Genomic DNA, 7813 nt, shown 5'->3' with positions numbered 1-7813 from the left:
GGTACTCTCCCTGTCAGAATCAGGCGTAGGATGTGACATAGGGTCTGTGGAAGAAGTTTCCAGTTCAGGAATCCAAGAGGTCTTTATCTATGCTTCTCTGTAAATAGGGATGTCTTTATGAGGTGGAGGTAGTGATGTGTCTTCCTCATCTGAAGTATTAAGCTGGACAGAATCAAATTCCCACTCATGTGAGTCAGTCTCTGAGTCGCTTTCCAGTATCCGATTACTATACCATACTGGGATATCCTTTGAGTTAAACACTGCAGGTGTGATCGGCTGATGTACAATTGTAGATGAAATGATCGGTGTTGCAGGAAGAATTATGGGGATCAAAGAATCTGATACCGGGAGTATTTGTAGTGTTGAATCTACTTCTTCTGCTAGAATTGCCCGTGTTGTAGATACTGTTGGGGGTTCTGATAGTGCTAGTGGTGTTGTTGATGCGGTTGTTGTGGTTGATGGGATCATTGGTTTGATTGGTGGGATGATTGGTATTGTGGATGTTTTTACTAGGATTTTTAGCCTTAGTGGGGTAGTTGGTGTGGTTTGTGGTGCTGTTGATATAATCAAAGGTGACCTCTTTATGTTTGTAGTAGGCTTATATAGAGGTTTGTTGGGTTTACCTTTGAATCTGAGTTTAAGAAGGATCGCCTTTTGAAAGCCTAAGCCTGTGTTATCTTTGGGCTTTAACTTTGGCTGTAGCGGCTCATTTCATCCTTGCTTGCAAGGTCCTAAAGAACTTTGACCATCATAACCCATTCTTTGCATAATGAGAAGGCCTTTTCCATACAGATATGTGGGAAGCTTAGCTTGTGGGAGGTTCATGGTGATAGGATCTTTATAGATCCATTATGCTAAGTCTTCATCTCTGGTCTCTTCTTCTTTACTCTTTCCAAGGATGAAAGATGTCAAAGTGCATGCTAGATGGACCAGTGGTGTTTGAAGTAACTGTTGAGGTTTACCATGAGTTCTTGGAGAAGGAGGCACTTGTCCAACACAAAAGAGTTGGCTTAAATTGTACTCCCTAGGACCTTCCTCTGCTATTTTCATCTTGAGCTTCTCTTGCTTGGGTATAGTGGTGTTTGAACTGGAAAGAGAGGCTGGACTTACATATGATGTGGATGAGATGGTTTCTTTGTTGTTGGGAACGGTTATCTTCGGTTGATGATTGAAATTGTGACAATATGCAAAGGGGTTTACATCGCCCAGGATTGTAATTTATACACCATTATGCGGGAACTTGATACACTGATGGTAGGTGGATGGAACGACTTGCATGGCATGTATCCAAGGTCTTCCTAACAACAAATTGTATGGCAGAGAAAGGTCCAGAACTTGACAGATGATGTGTTTCACCACAGGGCCCACTTGGATTGGTAGCACAACAACTCCTTTGGATGAGCGCTATGCATCATCATAGGCTTTGATTGTTATCTTCTTGTGGGGATCCACTGATTCAATTGCATATCCCAAAGTTATGACTAATTGTAGTGTACAGATATTCAGGCCTGCTCCATTAGTGATCAAGACTCACTTGATCCTATGTTGGTTGATAAACCCTTCGATATGGACTGAGGCGTTGTGAGGTTGCTGGAAGGATGTATTGTCACTTTCAAAGAATGTGAGACAAGGTGATGACCTTAGATTGCCAACCATAGCTTGGAACTGATCTATGTTTAGGTTTGTAGGAACTGACGCCTCTTGGAGAGATTGATCCAAGATTATTTTATGAGATGGAGATAGGTGCAATAGCTCTAAGATAGATATCAATGCGGGTGTTTTATCTAATTGATCCATAAGGTTATACTACTTTGGGATAGATGGAGTGCCTTGTGGAGCTGCTTTTATGGTGATCTTGTCGTGATGTGTAATAACATTGCAGTTAGAACTGAGATTTTTGATGGTAATAGTTGCAATTTGCTCACTGACATCATATAGGTGATTCACAATGTAATTATACACGCTTGCATATAATCAGTGGTATCTGTGTTTCTCCCTAAAGTGGAAAGACCCCTTTAATCGTGTGATGGAAGTGGATTTTTAAACATGAGATGATCATTGTTTATTGTCTTTGGGTCATGTCCTTTGATTTCGATTTCACGTCGGTCAATAAGATCCTGAATAAGATATTTCAATCTATGATAATTTCTTGTCTCATGCCCTTTCCCTTGATGGAAATTGCAATGTTCAGTATCTCTCCACCATGAAGGTTTAACTTGAGGTTTGTAGTTTGATGTTTTGGGTAAGGTCACTAGATTTTGAGAAACCAACTGATGTAACATTGTTTCAATGGGTTCCCCTAAGGGAGTCTATGTTCGTTTTGGTTTTAAATTTTGCTGATGTTGTCTGGGTTCCTCTTGAGATATATTGTGTCCTTGATTTAGAGGAGCAACTGTGTTATTCTTGGGTGGGGGGTTTTGTCCTATAAATTGGACCACAGGTTGTGCACTTTTGATAGTTCTTGCATCCACAACCTCGTCATTGATGCTGTTTTTCTTTTTATTCTAGAAATTAGGCTTATCACTATTGAAGTGTGGGTGAGGGCCATCCTTTGGCTCATTGTATATCTTGATAAGCCCTTTTTTTATGAGAGCCCGTTCACATTTTAAACCTTTGGTGATCATGTCATTGAAAGAGTTTGTGTCTTTTACATCTAGGTGAAATTCCATTTCGTCATTTAAGTTGGAAATAAATATTTCCACCAGTTCTTGTTCAGGTAATTGAAGAGAACGTCTGCTAGACATTTGACGCCATCATTGCAGAAAGACTGAAAATAGCTCACCTGGTTTTTGCTTGGTGTTACATAGATCAGCCATGGTGATATCACGTTCAATGTTGTGTGAGTAATGTGCTAGGAACTTCTGGACTAGTTCTTCGAAGGTCCTAATGCCACCTGGTAGTCGGGAAAACCATGATGTGGTTGTTCCTCCCAAACTTTGGGGAAAGAGTCACATTAGGTATGTGTCCTCATATGCCACTTCGAGGCAAGTTGAATGGAATTCTCTAACATGATCACAAGGGTCTCCTTTTCTCGGTACTTTTCGAACTTGGGTGTTTCAAACCCTTGTGGAAAATGTGGCATATGAAGATTCCTATCAAAGGGATAGGGACAAATGTCATTGAGTCAAAATTGATTAGTTTTTACACCACTATGAAGTTGTTGGGCGAGATTTTCGACTTGTTTCCGCAACATGTCTATTTCATTTGGAGGAGGAGGAGGTGGGGGATTACCTTGAAGAAGGTTATATCTAATGTGATCTCGACCTCTTTCATCCTCATTATGACTTTGGCATTTTGATTCTTGTCTTAGTTGTGCAACATCAAAGTCAGAGGGTAGTTTAGCCCCCTCTTGAGCAAGTCTTAAAAAGTGAGCATCAACATTTCTCTTGAGTATTTCATCAAAAATTCTATTAAAGAGAGGGTTGTGTTGTGCCCTTTTTGTTGCCACAGCAGTAGGAGTACTTGGATTTTCATCATTCGCATTTCCTCTAAGGGCTTCTTGGAATTCATTAATATTTTCCTCCTCTTCCTCTTCAATTTCTTGTTGTCTAGACATTGATTTGGTATGAGCCATTTTGTTTATAAGTTTTTGTTGAAGTTTCGTGAAAATGACGATGAGTGGGTGATGGAATGAAAGATTGATGTTTGGTAAAGTGTTTTGCATATGGATCTCTAGCACTAAAGGTAGGTGCTACCAAAGTTCTTCCTTGAATTATTTGTTGTGTTTGATTGGCAATGTTTGATGTGATAAGGTTTAGAGAGATGTGAGATGTGTTACAGACCCAACTACCTAGTAATGAGAGGATTCACTCATAGACTAGTTTTAACCTGCATAGAAATGCCTGTTAGGATGAGTTTATCCTAGATGTAGAGACACTCTAAAAAGTGATGTATTGTGTTTGATTCAAGCAATATCGAAAGAGAACTTAGGACAAAAACCTCTTGATGTTTTGAGAGTTGGAATGGATTTGATGAGATGTGAATGTGGGAAATGGATGAAATGTTAACTTCAATAGAAACTTTGTGTTACAAAAGGAACAAACTCTTCCTCTTCTTGTTCAAGGGTTGGTGATTCTACCCTAGCTGAGTTATATGTGATACAAATATCTAGAAAGAAGGCAGGATTGATCTTGCCTCCCTTATTTTGATGATAACTCAAAGTTCTATATTGAGTAAAAGTTGTACGGTTTAATGACTCTTGATCAAACTCATTTGATTTTCCTTGAAGGTATAGATGCATGTGATGTAAGAAGTTTCTATGAGAGACAAAGATTTGTCTATTAAGATAGAAGAATTTCCTCCTTTTCATAAAAGCCTTTGAGCTTAATGGTCTTTTCTTCAAGTTGATGTGTTGATGAGGATTCTTCTTTCTCAAGATGTGAAGAATGGTCATATAGTTTGATACTTTTGTTGGTATTTTGAAAATGTTTATGTTGGATGAATACTTGTTTTTGGAACTGAGTTTTGATTTTTCTTTTGACAAGAAAACAAAGCAAGAACACAAACACAAGAATGTTGCCTCAAAAGGCAAAATAGGTGTGGGTCTAGATCAACCCAATCCTTTGAAATTTTTATGACCCTTTCCTTCAAATGTATTTTTAGGTGTTTTCCAAAGCCTGAAGTCAACTCAATTTGCACTGGTCTTGACTCAAAATGAAAAACACTTCAAACATTCTTTATCCCTAAGGTCAAATGGCCAGTTGCGATAATTTCAGCCCACATCTTGATATTTCTTCAACTTTGGTACTACATACCTTATGAATCCCGCTATGGCAGGTAAGGATGTGATATACTAAGCCTTGCATGAGCATAAAAAATAGATGATCCCTATGATGGTGGAGTCACCACTTTTATCAGGCTACAAGTAACCTTTCAAAAAGCTATTTTTCTACTCAAGGAAATATGTATGGTGAGTATCTTGGGAGCAAAACCTTCTATGCTCTTGCACTGAATTTAACACAAATATCCTCAATCAATAGAACGGGTGGGCTACTACATAAAGGTGTTTAGTAATTTTTGATGTCTTTGGACATAAGTTCATTCTGCATTGACTCACTTAAGAGCCTTGTAACTTGTGGTGGGGCCCATTTTCCCTTTCGACAAGTTACACTGTAGAAACAACTATACCCAAGGCAACAACTTTCGCTCTCACCTGATTTCTATAGTGGCTTGAAGGATTTACCATGCGAGGTCGTTCCCAAGAGTGATGTGTCTCTTGGCAAGACTCTCTTAAAAACATAAAATTTTGAGTGTTACTAACACTTTTCTCTTGCACCTAGGACCATGAAAGCCAAGGGAGAGGATAGTGTGTATTAGAAGTAGGACCACTCAACAAACTCTTTTGCACAAGTGTGCCAAACACAAAATACACTTGTTCTTTTTAACTTGTCATTGCAATGATGTTCTATCTATTTGGAGATGTTGCTCGAACAACCATGATGTTCTTTTTAACTTCAAAGGCAATATGTTTGAGTAAACTAGGAATTTGAAATCCTAGTCAACTGAAATTGAAACACGAATGCATGAAGTAAATCGTTTTGCAAAATACGACAAGTTGATTGTTCTTTTTACTTGGACAAAATTGAAGTGTTGATTGTGAATTTCCTTAAGTTTGATGCAAGAAATGAGATTTGTCTTGTCTTACTTTTAAGCACCAAATATAAGTGAATCCTAACTTGCAATGAAAGCAAATTTGTTTGTGACTTTTAGAGCACAAAAAATAAAGTGTTTCTGCGGTTGATTTTTAAGCACCAAATGAAAATTTTCAAGTTCCTGCACACGAAATTAAAAGTTAGTAAAATCTGAATATATGGTGGGCTTCCACAACCCTAATTTTTTTTTTATCGGTTACAAGGCCTTTTTTACAACATCCTGTTACAATAGCGCTACTCTGTGTGAAAACAAAAGTGCTACTTAACACAAAAGCGCGAACGTATAGACACAAGCGCTAAAGCTAGATATTAATGCAGAAGGACAAATGCGCTAAAACATAAACAAAAGTGCTAATAAAAAGACAAAAGTGCTAGAATATAGACATAAGCGTTAAACTTTGGACAATAGCGCTATTGTAAAAATAAAAGCACTAGAATACTAAATGACAATAGCGCTAAAGAATGAACAAAAGGGCCGAAGCACAACCTGTGTGTCAAGCTAAACGGTCAAAAAGTTAGTTGTAAAAAAAAATTGTTGTCGGGGTTCATGTCGGGTTCACCAAATGATGCTCTACAAAAAGGATTAGAAGATCTTTGGTATGGAACACACACAAGAACACAAGAAACAAACGTTAGTGTTAACAACCAAAGATTAATCTAAGCAGACATATCAAGAGAGACATTAAAAGCAAAATAGAACATTTGACAAAGAAAACAAATGCAACAAGGCATCTCCAAATGCCATCCATCATGCTTGTAGCTCCTCCTCCCTTGTTCCTCTCCTCTCCAACTTTCCAAATGAGTGCAGTTCTCAGCAACTTTTTGCACTATGGATGTCTTCTCGAGATTCAAGATTGAAATTCTTATAAACTTATGCTATGCAAGTGTAAAAATAAGCTAAATATGAGATGCTATGAAATGAACTAAGATTTATTTTAGTCTAAAATGACAATATATTAGTAATTTTATGCTAAATTGCTCTCTAAAATTGACTATAGATTAAATGCATACAAGTTTTCAGGATCTCGATTATGAAGAAATGGGTTCTATTTATAGGAAAAATGGAGCAATGGATGGTTGAGATTGAGTAATCTCAACAAGGGTCTGGATTGAATGATATTCAATCCATGTGAGGGCTTTCAACCCAATCCCAGGATGACAAGTGTCAACATGAGATAGGTTGAGAGGAGAGGGAAGAAGCATTAAATGCTTGACATGACCTGAGAGTTAACTTGGGAGTTAAGGTTAAGGTTGGGTTGAGTGAATAAATTCATTATCCAAAGAATAATGCTTTTATCCAATGGATAAACTCTTGTGCAAGAGTTAGTGAGGATAACCATGGTCAAAGCAATAAATGCTTGAGGAGACACATGGGTCACATGAGGGTTGAGTTAGGGGTCAAAGTCCCTAACCATGGGTGCAAGTGGATTTAACCATTAATGGTCATGTAAGAGCCATAAGTGGTTTGGAAGACTTTAGAGGTTAAATTGTTGAACACACAAAGCATTTAATACTTTTCAAATACTTTGAAGTCTTTGAGAAGTGACTCCAAGTTGCTTAGGAATGTGACAATATTTAGGGGATGGATTAGGCTAATTAGGAAGGGGTTAGAAAAATCTAGAAGGGGGTTAGGATTGCAAGTGGGTTTGGTGGGTGAGGGAAAATAGGATTTTTATTAAAATAAAATTCATTTATTTCAACAAATAGGTGCAAGTTGCATTTTTAGGAGAATGCAAGTGGGGGGGATTTAACGATTTAAATAAATGTTTTATTTAATTTATTTAAAAGAGGAAAGAGGATTAAATAAAATAAATAGAATTTATTCATTTAATTGATTGTGAATTTGGTTTAATGAATTAATTGAAATAAATTGAATAATTTATTTAATTAACAGGAGAATGTTTGAAGATGAATTAATTAAATGTTAATTTAATTAATTGATGGCTAGTGGGTTTTTAATAAAATAAATAGAAAATATTCGTTTAATTAAAATGGATAGATTTATATGACTACACATGGCATTATACTCGACCGAGTAAGCAATTGAATAACCATTGAAATAGATGGAATTCTTTTATTTATCCACTCTACCACAACCTTGATTGATCTAGCATGTTTCTTAATGGAATTAGAAAAATGAATTGCATATATCATCTAGGCAT

This window comes from Cryptomeria japonica, chromosome 11, assembly GCF_030272615.1.
Source record: "Cryptomeria japonica chromosome 11, Sugi_1.0, whole genome shotgun sequence".
NCBI lineage: Eukaryota > Viridiplantae > Streptophyta > Pinopsida > Cupressales > Cupressaceae > Cryptomeria > Cryptomeria japonica.
This window is presented reverse-complemented; position numbering follows the sequence as displayed.